The 20767-nt window shown below is 35.6% G+C and overlaps 1 protein-coding gene across 1 annotated transcript in view; it reads right to left on the reverse strand.

The window, feature by feature from the left end:
* The window catches only part of FSTL5 (follistatin like 5), a gene marked incomplete at both ends in the record, with an annotated part of 271920 nt that overhangs the window by 93691 nt on the left and 157462 nt on the right, over window positions 1-20767 (reverse strand). The gene's annotated exons all lie outside the window — the stretch shown is intronic.

The raw sequence follows: 20767 nt of genomic DNA on the forward strand, positions 1-20767 counted from the left end.
ATCACACAGACATTAGTAATCTCTCCCATTTCAGTCTCAGAAGAACATGCATTCCTCCTAACACAAAAGTTTATGTAGTTCTTTAAAAAACAGTGTTAAACAGTCTTTAAACTCTAAATACAAAAAAGAAAAAAAGAGATAAGCAAACACCCCCCCGCCCCGCCTTAAAAGAAAACAGAGTACTTTATAGCATCAATTCTGAAACAGCTCTGTCGGGCAAGGAACAGAAGCAACAACGAGGATGGACTATAGCAGCTGGCAGAAGTAGAGACTACAATACTTTGTAAGAGTTAATGACAAACTTGAAGTAAACGCAGTGCATCACCTGAAAAATTGTGAATTATCGCAATACACAAATATTTGCCATCTATTTTTTGTATTTACAGTGAGTACAATAGAAGTTGCTAGTGCTGATAAGCTGTTTAACAAAGCTTGCCAAGCCATTTTCAATTTATTTAGTAATACCTAAAATACCCTAGTGTAAAATATCTGTAAAGTAGTAAATTTAGAGGAGGCATTTTCAAAAGTGTGCCATGGTTGTGTGTGTAAGGTTGGAGAGTGTGTGTGTGTTTTGGTTTTTTCTTCAAGATAGACAAATGGGTAACATGTTTAGAAGCAAAACCACCAAGAATACACTCAGACACACATTCTGCATAGATGCATGCATATGAGAAAATTCAATAAATATGAGAAATTTTAGGAACATAAAATTACTTTTTCACATTCACTGTCTGAACTATGAAAAAACTTCAATATCACTCTTGAAAACTATCCAACATTTTTAAAACCAGTGCAACAAATTCTAAGTCACTTTATATCCTGTGAGAATGAAGAAAGGTTTTGGCATGGTACTTGAAACATCTAAAAACATGTGTGACTACAACATTATATGTTTTGTTTCTTAAGTAAAGAAAATCTTAATGAAATTAAATTTAGTATGAATAAATATGATAGTAAATACAGAGTATATAGTCTTTAAAGGAGAAATATTTTTATATTCAATTTAAGGAAGCCTTTGCCATACAATTTTGGAACAAATCTGCTTGATGCAAAAACAAGTAAATAAAATTAATACTAGGAGAGAAGTACTCTCAACCCTTTCAACTAAACAATACAGAAAGTACATCTTCTTCTATTTTTCACTGCCCCTGGTATTTCATATTGCAAGAAAAATAATGTATAACTTTAGTAACTACCTTTGTACCATAACACAAACTAAAACCAAAGTAGCTGAACAAATTTCTACAATTTCAACAAGAAAGAAAATAAACTGTGGGAGCATCCAAGTTCATTTCAATCCAACTAAAAACAATACAAGACCAAAACCACCACCACTAATTTTTCAGGTAAACCAGAACGTCATCATTACTCAGTTTTTCAAATAATCTTTTAAATATCCCGATGTGTAGCAGCAGTTTGTCTCTTGCAATTTTCTCCACTAATCTATGTACTAACCAGCTCTAATAATAACTTCTATGTCCCACAACTGATTTGGACACTTACATAAAAAGAGAGTGAGTGATACCCGTTAATTTGATGATATCGTATACTCTTCCCTCTTGTGTAATTGCCCATATGTGAGAGGATGAACAGCTGAGACTTGTCTTTTCACTTGTGGTGTGCCCAATTAAATATAACCTATTAAAATTCTACATTTGTAAGGATTTTTCCATATGAGACGTATGAGAGTTATATAGGAGTTGAAGATCATCCAAATTGTAATTTTTCCACTCCGCTGCTAAAGCATGAATAATCTCTAGGTTTTTTATCTTTCTTTTTACGTAAACTACAAAGGGCATCATGTATCTATTGTCTTTCAATTACCAAATTACTTTAATATAAGACAGACATTATCTTTCCATTATAGCAAAGCAGCAACTTGTAAGCTAGCTAAGATACTTTGTAAGTTCTTTTTAGCCTCATAAAAGCAATACTTTGTAATTAACACGATTTTTTATTATTCCAAAATGCAAGCATCAGAGAGACATCTCAGTATCTTCAGAAAGCAAAGCTTTCTTGTTCTATAATTAAACTCGATGCTTCAATTTTGTGTGATTATAAATATTAATTTATATTTAGACAACAAAAAACACCTGATTAATTTATTTTCCAGCAAGAATGTTCTATGACTCAAAACTCAAGTGATGCAGCTCAACAGACATGCTCAAATGAGACTGATTCCTTTTTATCTGACACAATGTCTTACACTAAGGAAATGTAAATATTAACTTGAATATTGTACTATATACTACAGGTTTTTTTTTATTTCCTTCGTCTGTGTGAAGCTTTTCAGAGATGTTTCTTCAGACTGTCATGCAGACTTCCTGAGACATACCTGAATGGCTACGGAACAATTCAAAATTTCTGGTACAGAACTGATAGTATTAATACTTTGCATCTTTATAAAATTCACTATGCAATGATCTCAAATATTCTGATATTCCATGTATAAGGAGTAATTACACATGTTTTCAAAAGTCAACTAGAAAACTGACTTTTACAATTATAATTCAGAAGTTAATTCAGGAAAGTCACACAACAGTGATCATGACATCATGTTCATATTTCATAAAATTAAGAATGCTACCTGGAACTGGTCAATGCACTGATGTTACATATTTCTGAAAAGTTGTGAAAAAAACAAACACTGATATTTACAATTTTGTAACTGCTTTCCCTCAAAGTTCTGAATAACATTTAAGTAAAAAAAAAGGAATATATTATACAATTATGTATATTTTAAATCATTATTTAATAAAAAATACATGTTACATGATAATTAGTCTTATTTTCTAAAGATAAAACCATTGTATGTATTTTCTCCTTAATGGTGGGGGGAAAAAAAAAAAAAAAAATGAACCACTGCCACTCAACTCAAAAACCCTTAAGTCTACAGAGCTGTACCAAGAGAAGAGTTATTTGACAAATGACTTCCTGAAAAACCCTGCTGATGAACTGTCTGCAGCCAGGGTGGAAAGGTGGAAAGGGCACACACTGATGTGGGGGGGAAGTGTCTAGTGTGTGCCAAGTGCTTTCAGGTGCACAGGGCAGCACCTCTCATAGCTCCGGCTCCATTACATGCCCTTAGAAAAGGCCCAGGAACTCAGAGATGTATTTGCCATCTCTCCCCTCCTCCCTAAAAGAAATAAACCTGGTTCTGAGAGCAAATGATTTTTCTTTTCAGAGACTGAAGTGATGTCACTGGGATATACCACCTGCTACGATGACTCCAAGCTTTCCCTCTATATTGCCCTTGTAAAGCAATGATAATTCTTTGAAGTTTAGTCTCACACATTTTGTTTATTTAATTTTAAGTGAAAAAGCAGAGTAAAGCTTTGAAAAAATGGAAATGGAATGAATTCAGTTTATTAATATAACACCAAGTAAAAAAAAAAAAAAAATAATATTGTTGGTTACAGAGCAGTAATATTATATGTAAGAAGCCAGTAGGCTTTACCTTCTATGACTTGTCATTATCAGAAGCATGAATGCTCTACTATAGTATACTGTACTAATCACACTTTGCAATTCTTCCAGGTACAATATCAGTCTCACGCACACACCCTCTGCCTTTAGCTACAAAAAAGTCACTGGATACATTCTTTCAGCTAAAGGGGGGAAAAGGAAAAAAAAAAAAAAAAAGAAAAAGAAAAGCTAGAGGTATAGTTACGAGGTTGTCCAATTTCTCTACTACAGTAATCCATTTTTTTTTTTTTTTGTAAGGGTATTAGTGAAAGCATAAAATAAGTTTGCTTCCCAGGAGGCTATTGAAGAACTTCACTAATAACTCTCAGAGTGTTCTCTTCCTATTTCATTAAAGACGTAATCACCTTCCTTTCAGCCAGCTCCTTATTTTTATGATTTCTCTACTAACTCCTGGTGCTTTAGTTGACTGAACAGGTTCTCATGTGGGATCATATCAAGCGCTTTACTGAAAAGGATGGAAATATTTATTTTCTCATTGCCTATTGCTAGCTGTCTAGAATCTATGTTAGAGACTTACTTTTGTTTCTCCTACAGTTAAAATTGGATCAAAATAAGACAAGTTTTTCTATTACATTTTTATACATATTTTCTGTTATAAATATCTTTATGGTATCTTTCTAAAATATCTTCAGAACTTACTGAAACCAAATGCAAAATAACATCAATCCTACTGAATCAGCAAAGAAATAAGACATTTATCAGGTATCTTCTGTTTCTTGTTTTGTTTTAAAATGTATCATATCATTGATATACATCACTATACACCATTGTTACCTTTGTTTTAAAGCTTAAAGTGTTCATCTCTGTTGCATGTCCCATAGACAGGTATTTTTGGAAGATACAGACAATGCATTCAAATGGCTTTCCCTAAATAGCTTACAATGTAAAATACATGAAGACACATACAGTGAGTGTGTTCACTTATAGAGCTTCTAGCTCTACATGCAGCTCACCTTAGGAAAATTTTAAAATTTATCAACCAATACAAGTGAAAGCAGCTAAGCATAAATAATTCTGAGGAAGGTATTACAATACTTCAAATGATGATCAATATGAATAGAGTGTACATGCTTAAATTTTCTTAGTTTGCCCAACATTTAGTAATTAAACTGTGAAAGGCAGGAAAAGGAGTTTTCAAAGCTGACATTTTGCAAAAATATCCCAAAAGCAATAGGGATAAATCAATAATGGAACCCTACTTTAAGTTGAATTTTTTCAAGAGTCATACATCTGGGGTTATCATTCTTTGTTTAAGTTAAGCTATATTGATATTCTTGTAAGCCAACAGATAAAATGGTATCACTGTATTTTTAAAACATAACAGGAAGGGTAGGGTAGTGCTAGGAAAAAAAAATAAAGGTGATAGCTGTGCAGTACTTTGATCAACCTTTTTATTTTCTTAATCCTAAATACAATGAGTGCATTTATAAAAATAGTTGTTACATTTTTATTTATTTGAGTTTTCGGAGGAAGTTAAAGAATAGTGAAAGCTGGGCTCTTCAGTTCTCTGCCCGTACATGAAAAAAAGAAATCTTATTTCCAACTCCCTTGATGGCCCAAAACAGTCGGTAGGGACTGCACACAATCATAAAACATTTTTGTCATAGGATACCAAATCAGGCCACTAGGAGGAAAAAGACTGAAGCATATGAGATTTCTTGACATTAAGTGGTGCCTTACTATGTCTTATGACCAGTAAAGAAAAGTCACAATGTCATTCTGAATAAAAGTTTTTGATAGCTAAAATGTATGAGAAAATGTTAAATTGGGACTTTGTATATCACTTTATAATTGATTATCTATTAAAGGAAAGAAGATCTTATGCAAATGCAGATTGTTTTGGTTAATTTAATTCCATTAACAAATATACATTTTGAACCCTCTAACTTACTTAAGTTGTATGTATTTATTCAGAGCAGCCACAAAACACACTTTTGAGTCTGAACTAATAAACATTACGCAGACTGGTTCCCAGTATCTAAAATTAAGACCACATTAAGCCTGTATTTATTTTCTTTGCCTATTTCAAACTTAATTTAAAAGCAATCACCATTTAAAAACAAGCAAATAAGTTTCATCCATGTACTACAGTAAGCTGTGTATTTAATGGACAGCATTACTTGGTGGTTTGAAGTAGCTGAAATGCAGCTAGGAAATGTGCCATTTTGTTGTGGTTTAACCCGGCAGGCAGCTAGACACCACACACAGCTGTTCACTCACCCCCCTCCCCAGTAGTATGGGGTAGGGAACTGAAAAAAGGTAAACCTCATGGGTTAAGATAAAGACAGTTTAACAGGACAGGAAGGGAATAATAATCATAAATATATATATATATATATATATATATAAACCAAGTGATGCACAGGGTAATTGCTCGTCACGTGTTGACTGATAACTCAGCCAGTTCCTGAGCAGTGGTTACCACCGCCCAGCCAAGTCCCCATGTTTATATACTGAGAAAGACATCATATGGTGTTGAATACCCCTTTGGCCACTCTGGGTCAACTGTCACAGCTGTGCCCCATCCCAGTTTCTTGTGCACCACCAGCCTCTATGCTGCAAAGTCCCTGACAATATAAAACACTGCTTATCAACAACCCAAATATCAGTGCATTATCAGCACTCTTCCCATACTAAATCCAAAACATGGCATTATACCAGCTACTAGGAAGAAAATTAGCTCTATCCCAGGCAAAACCAGGACATTCTCCTCTTCTGGCATTGATCCCACTTTCCTGAAAATGGTATAACAAAAGCTTTTTCATCAGTGTCATTTTGCTGTTCTTTTACATCAATTTTAAAATCAGTACACATCACCATTAGCATGACAAATTTTGTAATTTTCTGCTGTATCTTCTGATTTGAATTTGTTTTAAACATATTACTCATATATTTAGTAGAATGTTTCAGGAGAAGTAACAGAACATAGTTCATGAGTGGCTGTTCTCTAGGGTCTTATGCCAGCAAATGAGTCTTTCTGTTCTCATAATCCATTTAACAGCATACAAGGAAAAAAAAAAAAAGCATAAATAACCTCTTCATGACTCCTTAATGTTTTAGCTGCAGAGTTTGGATTAAAATTCAGGATGGCTTATTTCCAGCCTTATGGCCAGCATAGCAGGGGATGCTACTTTTATATCACAGCATTATGGTTGCTATTCAAAATCAAAAGCTCTTAACAGACTTACCATTATAATGAACATTTATTCATCTTTCATCTTTGCTGAAAAGAGACTTGAAAAATCACCTTTTGTTGACAATTATAATATTATGATAGTTCTAGTTTTTAGGGAGTCCTGTACAAACCAATTCTGTGCAGAAAATTAACAGAAACTATAAAAGCAAACACAATCTTCTCTGAAGCTTTACTTATAATACTGGCCAATGAGATTTAATGGAGTGTGATTGATAGGTCATGCTAGGAAACATTTATTTTATGGAAGAACTTAAAGCTTCTCTGAAAGACAAATGTGAAACAAAAAGCCCATGGTTTCTATTTCCTCTTACAAACATCAAATGCAGTATTCTTTATTAAATTACCTAGACACTTTAAGAATGCTTCAGGTTTTCAAAATCAGGATAAAGTAGAATATTTCAGCTGACCTCTTGCTTTAGTGAATTTAGCATCAAATTCTTTTATTACTGAAACAGCTTTCATTTTCTGATTTTGTTAGGACCAAAATGACCATTTAGGCAAATTTCTTAAAAAAAAAATAAAAAATAAAGTAATTCAGCTGAAATAAACAGACTAAATAAAATAAACTTCATAAAAGCTTATAGATGCATGCACTAACAAACTGTTTACAATTAAAGCAAACTCTATAGTTTTAAAAAGTTCCTTGGAATACAAAGAATGGGTGTACAATATGAGAAGTATGAAACTGAGAACCTGAACACTAAACTGGTAGATAAATTCAATAGAAGGGAGAACTATTATACAACAGCAAAAGCAATCCTTTGAATCTAGATCAATGGGCTGTAAGTTGACTAGGCAGGAGAGATATGATGGAGTAGTATTAAGTAGTATTATCAACTCTGTCCTCTTTAATGGAGAAAAATTCAAAGATTAGGAATTCTTAGGAAAGGAGCTAAAAGCAAACAAAACCCACATAATTTTGCCCCATGTTTTGTCCATGTGAATACCATATGCAGCTCTGGGTCCTCTGCAAAAGAGACAAAATTCAAATGATAACCAAGCATGATAAGGGTATAGAACAGTTTAAATATGAAAAAAATGATAATAGCTTTGATTTTTCTTTTACAAAACAGATAATATAGAGGGCTTTGACAGAAGTCTACAAAATCACGATTGTCATGAAAAATCTGGAAAGGGTAATGATGGCTCTTGTTTCTTCTAAGACTGGAAAGCCATCAAGATAAGTGAGTGAGAGGCCAGGTTCAAAATGAAGGCCAGTAGTTTTCATGCTTGAAGTGACAGAACTGAAAAAAAACCTCTGTCTAAAGGACACTGTGGATTCCAGAAGTTTAAATGTGCAGTAAGAGATCACACAAGCACTTGGAATAGTATGAACAAATTATTATTCTTACACTTCCCTGGAACTCAACTTAAGTCCATGGTTAAGGAAAAAAGTATTGGACCAGCTGTTCCTGGGACCAGAGCAGCCATTTTTATAGTCCTAAGGCATACTTTTTTTATTTACATGGAATTCACCCAGCAAATGTGATTTCTAAGTTTCCTTTACAGTGTTTACATGCTCTAGTTTTAACTAAGTGAAACGTAATTTAAGATATTTTAACAGTTTTAATGAACAAAGAAACTTAGCTGTAATACAGCTGAATTAATAAACAGTATGTACTACCTCCCGAAAAACAATTTTACTCAGTAGGTGACTTGACCCTTCTGATATTTTTAATTTTTCTTAATAGGATTATCTCTGCATTGCTTACATATTACAAATCCTTATTTTAACAATTTTTTAAATGTGAATGAAGGCAATTGTTATGAAAATCAGCGAAAATCACTTTTTAATGATATCTAATTCACAAACTGATAAAACTAAAACAAAATTTCAAAGCTCATTATACATGTGTTTTAAACTTCATTCTTATTTTAAATTAATTTTACTTTCTACGTCCACCGAATCAAACTCCCCCTCAAGACCTTGTATTTCTCACAAGTTTGCATAGACTAAAGCACTCAACAGGACTCAAGTTAAAAATGAGTGCCACAAGGACTATAATGATTCACTTAAGTCTTTACAAAAATCAATAAAACATATACATTCACTTGATCTGCAGGGCACTAGGATCATTAAGAAATAGTTCAGAGGCACCATTCAGGGAAATATGAGGAGTCATTGATTCTTTAAAGACTCCCTTGTCATTGTATACAGAAACACAGAATGTTTCTATGCAGCTGTGGGCTGCACCTCATTTAATACATCACACAAGATCAAGAATTGCCAGAAGTACAATATCAGCAGCATTGACTGACAACCCAAAGATATTCACTGGGTTTCTTCAGGTGACAACCCTATCATAGTTACTTTGTATCAACACCTGAAACAGATCAGACACAGAGAATCATTTTATGGACAAGAAATGTATGAAATAAACTTGTAAAGATATACAATTCAAGTCTGGCTAAAGCCGCTTCAAAAAATATAAAGGAATATCTGTATGCATTAGTTTTTTTCTAATATTCTTGTATCAGTACTACAGGAATACTAGGGAAACCTGAGCATGTTTTGAAAACTATCACTACTGCTTACGGTAAGGATATTTACTATAGTGCAGATAAAGGCTTCATCCTACAAACTGGCTTGGTATGAGAATCCTTTGAAGTTGTAAAGACCATTCGATTCTGAGCCTAGAGGAAAACACAGGCCAAGAAAGTCAACTCACAATCTACATGGCTTGAAACTCTTCTGCTGCAGGGGAAATCAGTTAATCTACTCCCATAACACTGACAACTTGTTTCTCATAGCTGGTTTATTAAGCATAAGAAAAACAATCCAAACTTTGCACGTCTTGAATGACAGACTAGTTCTTTCTCTTATGAAAAAAAAAAAAAAAGGAATTCATCTTTTATGAATTTACATTTCTTGAAGAGACAGGAAATCTCTCTCCCTCCTGTTTCTACTATCATCTCACCAGACTGAAACTGCCTGTCCAACCTTAACATATCCTCTCAATATGTTCTGTAACTGATTTTATGCATCATTCAATGAATCCTAAGGGAAATTTCAAAGTTATTGTGATGGGTTAAAATTTGATTTGATGCATGTTACTGGAATTGCTGATCTGAAAGTATTCAGATATGATATCTTAGGCCTATGTGTATATATAAACTTGCAACTTTTATAGACTCAATATTCTAGGCAAGAAAGTAGTATCAAAAGTTAATTTTGAAGCATGTTTAGAATAGAATCTCAGAGTAAATGAAACACTAATTTCCTAATACCCTCTTGCCATTTTTAGATTTCTATCCCATTTTAAAGATTAAGATTAGGAAGACATAATTAAAACACAAAAAAATATTTCCAAAAGCCATAGAAAGCACAGCAGTCTAGAAAATATGATCAAGTCTCTCATCTAGAATGCTACATCACTGTTTAAGAAAATACGTCAAATGACCTATTCCAGTTATGTCTTGATATGTGATGTTATGACACCCACAGCTAAGACATCTCCAGTCGTTAGTATGAACACAGTTATTCACTGGGCATCCACAGCACTACAACAATTGTTGCTCTTGCAGCAATAGTTACTTTTAAAAAATCCATGAAAAATGTCTTTTTATTATTTTAAGATAGGAGGAGAGAAGACATAAAGAGTGGCTTATGCAAAAATAAATCAGAAATGAGAATCTAGAAGACCATTTAGCTATATTACCATATGTACCTCAACCGAGATACATTAGAATTTCATACACCTCATGGACTCACAACTATTTTTTTTCATTTAACGTGCAACACTTAACACTACACCTGTATCCACTGTAAATTGAACAGAGAATAAGTGTTTTTTTCAGAATATGTATAATGAGATGACTCTCAACAACACTGATGTTGTCAGTAAATAAACACTGCCTGTGCTTCAGTTTTAGATGATTTATTTTAAAAAAGAAAAATAATTATTGTTATGCTAACACACTGTTAATAACAACTGTTGCAGAATTGGACTGAAATGTGTAGGGTTTTTAAAACAATAAGCAGGAAACAAGATTACCAGTATGGATGCAACATTGATGGGATGTGAAATTGTCTCAGAACTTTCCATGGAATCTCACTGTTTAATCTTCTGAAGTTAATATATTTAGATGCACATAACTGAACTTCAAATCTTCCAGAATTCAAGTGTTGAGTCTTTGCAACAGTGGTGAGAAAGGCATTTAAGAAAGGTGTACAAAAGAGCCAAAAACCACAGATGGAGGAGGAAAAAAGAAAAAGAATATTAAAAAAAAAAAAAAAAAGAAAAAAAAAAGAAAAAAAAAGAAAAAAAAAGATACTAACAGAAAAATTCTGGAGGTTACTTGTGTTCCATGAAATTTTCTGTGTCACTGTTATTTACATTCATTTTTAGCTGTGCTCACCCATTCAAGAAGGGAGAAAAATATAACATGATCTACCCCGTTTCCTCTGCAGAGGCGGGTTGTTCATCTTTGCTGAATGTAATGTGCCATTCTCAAAACATCTCTCTAATTTTCCTGGTAACATCACATTAACACCAGCCTCCTTATGCACATTGCCAAGACTCTGAACAGCTTCACTTTGATACTTCCATGCATCCTGCCAACTTCTATGCATTTCACCAACTTCTTCATGACATTTTTCTATACACTGGAAATTATAAACACCAGGAATATATATTTTAAAATATGTTTTAAGGATTTATTTTGTAGATTTTGGAAATGCTAACTACTACAGTGAGTGAACCTAGGAACAAAGGTAATGATAGATACATTTGCTTTCCACAGTAATTGTCTTATTACATTAGACCTCTAAAAAAGACAGAGAAAAGTAGCTGGAACCCTAAGATGGTGATGCCATGGATTTTACATCACAGGAAAACAGCTGTAGAGAAATTACTGTCTTTAAATTTTAGAATCACAGAATGGTTTCGGTTGGAAAAGACCTTTAAGATCATCAAGTCCAACTGTTAACTACACAATGCCAAGTTCACCACTAAACCATGTCCCTAAGCACCACATCTACACATCTTTTAAACACTTCCAGGGACGGTGAATCAACCACTTCCTTAAGTAGGCTGTTCCAATGTTTGACAACCATTACAGTGAAAATGTTTTTCCTAATATCCAATCTAAATCTCCTCTGGTGCAACTTGATGCCATTTCCTCTTGCCGTATTACTTTTTATTTGGAAAAAGAGACTGACAGCCACCTCACTACAACCTCCTTTCATGTAGTTGTAGACAGCAACAAGGTCTCTACCCCTCAGCCTCCAGGCTAAACAGCCCCAGTTCCCTCAGCTGCTCCTCATCAGATTTGTGATCCAGGCCCCTCATCAGGTTCATTGCCCTTCTCCAAACTCTCTCCAGCACCTCAATGTCTTTCCTGTAGTCAACGCAGTATTTGAGGTGGGGCCTCACCAGGGCTGAGTACAGGGGGACAACCACTGCCCTGTTCCTGCTGGCTACACTATTGTTGATACAAGCCAGGAAGCTGTTGGCCTTCTTGGCCACCTAGGCACACTGCTGGCTCACATTCAGCTGGCTGATGACCAGCACGCCCAGGTCCTTTTCCAACAAGCAGCTTTCCAGCCACTCTTCCCCGAGCCTGTAGCATTGCACGGAATTGTTGTGACCCAAGTGCAGGAGGTGGCACTTGTTAAACCAGGAGGTGGTCTTGTTACACCTCATACAATTGGCCTCAGCCCATATATCCAACCAGTCCAGATCCCTCTGTATGGCCTTCCCACCCTCTAGCAGATCAACACTCCCACCCAGTTTGATGTCGTCTGCAAACTTACTGAGAGTGCACACAATCCCCTCCTCCAGACCATTGATAAAGATATTAAACAGAACTGGCCCCAATACTGAGCCTTGGGGAACACCACTTGTGACCAGACACCAAATGGATTTCACTCAATTCACTACAATGCTTTGGGCCCAGCCATTCAGCCAGCTTTTTTAACTCACCGAAGAGTACTCACATCCAGGCCATGAGCTGCCAGTTTATTCAGGAGAATGTTGTGGCAAATGGTGTCAAGTAATGATTATATTTAACTAGTAGGGCAGAAAATGTTCAAGTGAAAGTCTCTGTTTTGCTTGTTTTCTTATTTATGCTTCTTCATTTAAATATCAATGTGGTTTTGTTTGTTTCCAAAACAGAATTATCAACAGCACTGTATATATTCATTTGAGTTTTGGGTTAATTATAAATTTAGTAACCTACTTTTCACGTTGGGAATTATGTAGACAGAAACAAGTAGTACGAAGGGACTATTCTGCTGAGAAGAACACTGAATGTTACTCTGCTGCAGCAGCATCTCTAATAAGCAGTAGCTTCAGAGGAGAGTAAGGAAGCAATGTGATGGGGCCAGATAAGCTACAAACTCCCACAACAGGGCTGTACTTGCAGCTGTGAGCAGACTAAGTAATGCTTCTGAATAGCACAACTGAAGTGGAATTTATCAAGGTAGGTAAAACTCTTCAAACCAGAATCCTTGTCCCTGGGAAAATGTTTCAAAAAATACCCATAATTTGAAGCAATCTGTTCCACATTAAAGACAAAAAGATTGCTTTTCAATGATACCTTCAAAAAACAATTCTCTTTGGGGAAAAATTTTTAAAAATATATATGAAAATGATACTCCATAGAAATGAAACAAGGAGGTTGACATCCAACAACCTCAGTGTTTATCTGCAATTCAATAATCACTCCAAAAAATATCCATTCAAATTGTACATATAAACAACCTCACACAAGTTTGCCATATTTAAAAGAAATATTTTGGCAGCTTCTCTGGTTTTCTTCCATTTAAAAACTTAATAAATCTTTGCTTTTTCTTCCAGTTGATTTCCTAGCTACACAGAGGCTCAGGTGCACTTAGAATAGGCTCCATTTTTTTCTTTTCCTCTTCCCACTGTCTTTCTTTTAATCTCTTCTTATTTCTCCCCAGCCCTTCTTCCCTTTTTATTTCTCTGTCTCTCTACTCACACCTACTGACCCTATTAGTTCTACTTGTCCTTTCTCAAAGAAATTCAGATATACTATTTACACAATGACTCTAGATACTGAGGTGAGCACAGCTTGTTTCTTTCACATCTGGAATTCATTTATTTGGATTTATCACTGGATGGAGCAAGGGGAAAAGGGGCTCCTGGTTACATCTACCTTACGGCTTGGGGGCACAACTTAGTGTACTCATAATTCAGAGTTTGTAGGAATGGACCCTTGATGCTTCCTGCCTGAATTTTGGGCAAGATGCACCCATTCCCACATGCACATCTCCTCATGTGTGAAATGAAGGGAGCTGTAATATCCCAGCAAGTATGCTAGTCTGGACAACAGAGAGATCATGACAATGAGCACTTTATTTTACATCCAATGTATTCTCTCAGGTGTTTTATTCAAATTTAGATCTTATTCTTAACAATAGTCCACCCTTTAGAAGACGCCATTAGACTATAATTTGCTGTCAGAATAGCAGGAGTATATACAATTAAGTACAGAAATATTAACCAGATTGTTTTCTATTGCTACCAACCTTTTAATTTGTTCCAAGATGAGAAAAAGGTTGTTTTCAAAACCCCTACTTATACTCTTCCTTTTGTGTATCAAGTATGTAACTGTGATTATGTCTCTTCATGTTTGTCCTGTACAGGTTGTCTACCAGAATCCAACTATGGACCCAGACACTGGGTCCCCATGGTTTCTAGAAACCAAAGAATCTAGAAACCACTTTTTAGATCACTCTTTTCTGATCTTCCTGTATATTTTTTTCCCCAAGACCTAAAGTAGCATTCAGTTATCTGTAATGTCAAGTCCTGACATCTCTGGAACCCTTTTGTAGCCTAAATACAAACTTTCCCAGCATCCCACGCAAGACTGTGCAGTTTTACAGTTTATCTTCCCAATCATGCATAGAACAAGGCAATGCATATTTCAGATACAAATTTAAACTTTAAAATCAAGTATTCACAAATTTTTAGAAAAGTAAACATAGTCTCACTTCCTCCTATTCCAGATCACTCTTTTCTTGAGAATCCCTTAGGATCTGGGCTTACGAAGCTGGGCAACCTCATCAGGCTCCAGAAACAGGAAGATACAGCTTTCCTGATCAGCTGCTATAAAACAAAAGTTCCTACTGAATGACAGTTGATAAATGCCCAATGTGGAAAAGTGCTTCTCCTTGATAATGCTTTTCACTAAGTATGGCAGAAGACAAACAATAAAAGGAAAGGAGGCAGGGCAGAGTGGGGGGACACACGAGGTGGGAACACAGACATGACCGGACAGATAGCACAAAGATTTACCTTTGCAGACTAAACTCAAAATGTAGCCTGAATTTACAAAATCAAGCAGAATCCACAGCTCTATAGACAGAATCCATGATCTATCATATCACAGCAACACAGCTGTATGTTAAAGCCACTCTAAACACAAATCAAAAAATCCACGTGGTGAGGAGAGAAGTATCCTGTAACTGATGATGACAAATGGCAAATACCCAGGGAAGAAAACACTGGGCAAGCATATAGCTATAGATTCCCTGAATTCTGTCTTAGCACTCATCAATACAGTACTGTGTGAATCAGAGGCAGTTTATGGTGGTGACACTAAAATAAGGAGCTGGGGAATGACCTATTAGAGAGCAGTGTAGGGGAAAGGGACCTGGGGATCCTGGTGGACAGCAGAATGACCATGAGCCAGCACTGTGCCCTTGTGGCCAGGAAGGCCAATGGCATCCTGGGGTGTATTAGAAGGCGGGTGGTTAGTAGGTCAAGAGAGGTTCTCCTTCCTCTCTACTGGTAAGACCACATGTGGAATATTGTGTCCAGTTCTGGGCCCCTCAGTTCAAGAAGGACAGGGAGCTGCTGGAGAAGGTCCAGTGCAGGGCAACAAAGATGATTAAGGGAGTGGAGCATCTCCCTTATGAGGAAAGGCTGAGGGAGCTGGGTCTCTTTAGCTTGGAGGAGAGGAGACTGAGGGGTGACCTCATTAATGTTTATAAATATGTAAAGGGCGAGTGTTACGAGGATGGAGCCAGGCTCTTCTCGGTGACAAACAATGATAGGACAAGGGGTAATGGTTACAAACTGAAGCACAAAAGGTTCCACTTAAATTTGAGAAGAAACTTCTTCTCAGTGAGGGTGACAGAGCACTGGAACAGGCTGCCCAGTGAAGTTGTGGAGTCTCGTACTCTGGAGGCATTCAAGACCTGCCTGGACGCCTTCCTGTGTAACCTCACCTAGGTGTTCCTGCTCCGGCAGGGGGACTGGACTAGATGATCTTTCAAGGTCCCTTCCAATCCCCAACATTCTGTGATTCTGTGTGAGTCACAGGAGTAAACTATCTGGGAAGAACAGGAACACAGATAAGCACCAGCTGACCTGTTAAATTAACAACTCAACAATTCCACTATCTTAACCTGTAGAATTCCTTAACTTGGAATGGAAGAAGTAGTTTCCTATGAGGAAGAAAGAAAAATATATCTTGTCATCACGTTTGTATAACAATATGATGTTAAAGGAAAAAAAAAATCCACTTTTTTTTTTTTTTAAGAACAAATAAAGCTTGAAATCACAATTTTTGTCCAGGATTTTGTAACAATTATGACCCCTAAATTAAAAACAAATTCTGCTCCTAAGCTATTCATTTCTAAGGAACTTATTTTGAATATAATGGTTTGAATCTGCAAAATTAAGACTTTCAAAGATTAAAGAGATTAAACTAATGCTATCAGAGGAAAATAATAGTAGTTATTATGACAGTAACCAACTTATTCCAATGATATAAGCACAAAGTCAAGGAATGAAGTTTACTGACATATCTATCTACTACATGTATACAAATAGAAAATCCATTTATTAACAACTTCACTGTAAAACATAAATAAAATAAAGAGAAAGGATTGTCTAGTACCAGGCTATATAACAAACCCCTATGGAGTTGTAAACATAAAGTTTAGACAAATTAATTAGAATTTGTTTTAAAGCAAAAACAGAAAGCTTTTCATCAAGATCTTCCATATCAACCATCTTGATTTCTGCTCCCCCCTCCCAATGTATAACATATTACTTATTAGAGATTGGAAGTTCTACCTAGACTCAGTCCAATTAACAGTTTCTTTGCTTTCCTCAGGCCAAACCCACTCACTTTCCCAGGCTGCTAACATCAATATACAATTTTTGTTTCACCTGTCACCTAACCCCCATCTTAAATGTAATTGTTTACCGTCTGCTGAGAAATTCATCCTAGCTTGTATATGTCCTTGCAGTCCTCTTTCTTCCAACTTCACAGGTTACCATTTGCATCAGAATTTTCTCAGCATGCATCTTTCTGGGAGGGAGGCCTTCCCTAGCTTTTCTTTCACAGACAAGAGACCATATATTCTCCACAAGCTATATCAGCAGTGACATTTAAACTAAAATTATGCCAAAAAATGAGTCAGTTTAAAATCAGTTTGTCTATCCCTAATAAGTCTTTCTTTTGATCTAATTCCAGGATGGGTAAGAAAAACAAGTTATGGAGAGACCTGATATTAAAGACAATTTTGCTTATGAGACTATATTCAATTTCTACCTTGGATACTTTCAACAGCTTTTGGTTTGCAAGACCATACAAATTTCCAGTTCTTGTGAAAGTTGTTGGTTAGCAGGCACAAACTACTGTTTTCTTTCACAAACCTCTCAGTCATAACTTTGTCCTTATATTCTATATGAATGGGACATAACTGAATTTCATATAGTAAATGTAGTTCTAGCTAAACATCAAGAGGGTTAAAAGCTAAATCCCTTTAAATGAAAAGAATATCCCATGGTAACTGGGCCAAGGTTGCCAATGTACCAAAATCAGGTTATGTCACCAGATACTGAAAAAATGATGGTGAAAAAAACCCAAACAAACTGAGAACAAAACAAACACCCCCACCTTCAGATTTAATGAAACTCTAAAAGACATCTTCTCACACTGACACTTTAAAGTTCAAGTATATTCTTTGACTTAACCACTGACAACACTTTTCTTTAAAACATCTAAAATCTCTTAAGATAGACACAATTAATTAACCATGAAGACTGACTACTTTCAAAGACTTTTCAATTTGAATAATGTACAAAAGGCTGATAAGTACCAATAAGCATATAGGGGGATTTTACAGTACATTTTCTAAATTCTCACAAGAAATCTAAGGAGGAATAAAGCTAATGATGATTTGTAAATTGTAAATGTTTAGCGCATCACCAGCACAAAGTTCACCCAGTACTAGAAATTAGGAATGATAAAAATGAAATGCCATTAAAATAATGTTTTCCATGGAAACAGTGGCACACGTAAGTATTTGTGAGTGGTATTATGTTATAAAACTGATCTACATGTTAATTTTTTGAATTTTAAATAAAAAAGTTCAAATTATGCACCCTGTGATGATGGCAAATTCAAATACAGAGACTAGTAATGAGTGAATGATAATTTTATATGAAGTTTTTAAAAATACAATGTCAACAAAATTGCAGGTTGCAGAGACAAATGTAGGTGACATTAACATCAGAGGTCTACCTAGTGAAGTTAAAACACTATATTTACTCAGCTGTGTAGGGGCGAATATTTAGCAGAGCATATGCATGAAATTTAAATCTGAATTGGCTTCTACTATGAAATGATGAGCCATATGGTTAATGGAACAGTAGCGAATGTCATTTACTTGAGCCAGGCTCTGATGCAGTTGCTTGCAGCACTGTTGGGCCCCAGCTCAGGAGGTGTGGACTGCATGAGTAACTTACTGCATCTTCAGGCTCAAAGGGCAGTGGTCAGTATTTTAAAGACTAAGGGTCAGCTCAGTGCAACTGGTTTCAATACTGGGCTGATACTGTTTAACATCTTCATTGGTGACTTGGATGACGGGACAAAAAGCACCCTCAGAAATCTCACAGTTGGTACTAAATTCACAGGATCAGGAAGCACACTTCTGCAAGCCTATCCTTCAGAGGGATCTTTATAAGCAGGAAGAATAGGCTGACAAACTGAAATTCTAGCAGGACAAATCAAGTGTCTGGCACTTGAGACAGAATAGGCCCACCTAACAATACAGGGATTCAGCTGACTAGAAATCAGCTTTGCAGACAAGAATCCAGGTAGACCACAAGTTGAACATGAATAAAGGAGTCTGGCAAAAAGCCTGACAGAATTCCCCTCTGACACGTTTTGTGATTCAGTGATCCCTGCTATGAAGGAGTCTGTGACAAATCTGAATTGCTAATGGCCATGGTAAGGGTTGTTAAGGGCAGGGGTGATCAACTTCATGTAGTCTAGCAACATTTCTGAAAAGCTTTTTAGAGTTTCCCTCAAGCCTTCATCAAGAGCTTTGAAGGGCCAGTTACCTGTTTTACAAACTCTGCCAGCAAAACTTCATGCCTCAGTGTGATTCCAGGGAGCAATAAGACTAACATGACATAGTACGGGCAGGGAGGCGAGGAAAAGAAAGGTTAAACTGTCCAAAGCGTTCAAGAGGCCTAGGTTCCCAACATGATACTGTTCTTCACATTTGTTCAAAGTACAGCTTCAGTTAACTTCAGCTTCATCTAAGAGTACTCAGAACCTCTGCAAATGCATGCTCTTCTTAAAATTTATATCCAGAACAAGAAGAAGATACAATCATGTCCAGTTAAACAATTCAGCTAAATTAAATGACCTATTAGTCTGATGCATTGTGCTAGTTAAGAACATCAATATAAAAGCAAAGGCAATTTTGCCACTTAAAAACACGTTTGTTTACCATTAGCTTTCTCTTTTTCTTATTTTGATTATCTGCTTTGTTCACTAAACACCTTTCAGCTTCAATAATAAGAGGCAGAGGTCTTAACTGACAAAAGCTAGTTTTACGCTATACTTCTGATTCATTCTCCATTCTCTGCACCAAATAATACAGGAGCACCAAGGCATACGTACAAATATATAATTAAAATCTGCTTCATAATGCAATAACAAGAAGTCAAGTAAAGGTGATACAAGCTTCTTTTAGCATCTTAATTAAAAGACTGTGATTATAAATTATAGTAAAAGGATGATGATAAAAATCCCACTATGTAGAACTACTTAAAGCCCAGCTTACACGGATTTACATCTTTAGAGTGTATAAAACTCCAAATTGATCTAGGAAACATTAGACCTGAAAGCTGCCATAGCTTCTCACCTTTCCACAGGCATCATTCACTATTCCTGCAGTGTATCCCACAATTACTTGGTGACAGACGACAAAACACCAAAGATCATGGCATTCAAGTTTAGCTTCCAAAAGACTGTTCGCTAATTACAAACTCTGTTGAATTTTTCTGCTTCAGAAAATTCTTTCTCCCTCTATCCATCACTGTATTAAACTGTCTTTTGAGTACTTTGTCTCTTCAGTAACCACCAGTGCCATCATTTACCTGCTTTCCAATTACTGTCGATGAAATCAACTGAAATTAATAAGGGCAGTCTCATCTAAATAACACACCATCTCAGAAAAACTTAGTAGTCCCTATGTATTGCTTAGTTAGAAGTCTTTCTGCTGGAGATTGCTGTGCATTACATCATGCAACCTACATGTTGCACTGTCCAGACCTCTACTACTTTTATCTAAAACAGTTAGTTTAAAGATAACTCAGCTATTTGTAATCAACCTTGTAGCCTGCAGCATAAATATCAAGTTCTTTGACTGATATATTGTCCAAGATGCAATGAATGTTTACAGCTCCTTATTTCCAAGGTTACTATTAAATCATTGGGAAGCAGAGGACATAACACCTCAACCATTACCAAATGTCCTCTTTCCAGTAGCTTGCAAAAACTTGGTTCAAATATACAAATTTTATCAATGTATAAGTTCAGTATATTCCGAACTATCTTAAGGTAAATGTGATCAATGAATACTTCCTTATTCAGTTTTTCACATGAACAACTGAACAGTTAAAATGAACCTCAAAACATCTGTAAATCTAGACCACTTGTTTGTAATGCAGTTGTGATACACCACAATCTTTTTAAAATGATAACACTATCTTATTAAAAAATAGGCACAGAACCAAATTTTGCTATGAACTATGCTTGTACAGTATATTGAAAACTACCTAACTTGGAATAAATTCATAAAAACAG

Source organism: Nesoenas mayeri, assembly GCF_963082525.1.
Source record: "Nesoenas mayeri genome assembly, chromosome: 4".
Lineage (NCBI taxonomy): Eukaryota > Metazoa > Chordata > Aves > Columbiformes > Columbidae > Nesoenas > Nesoenas mayeri.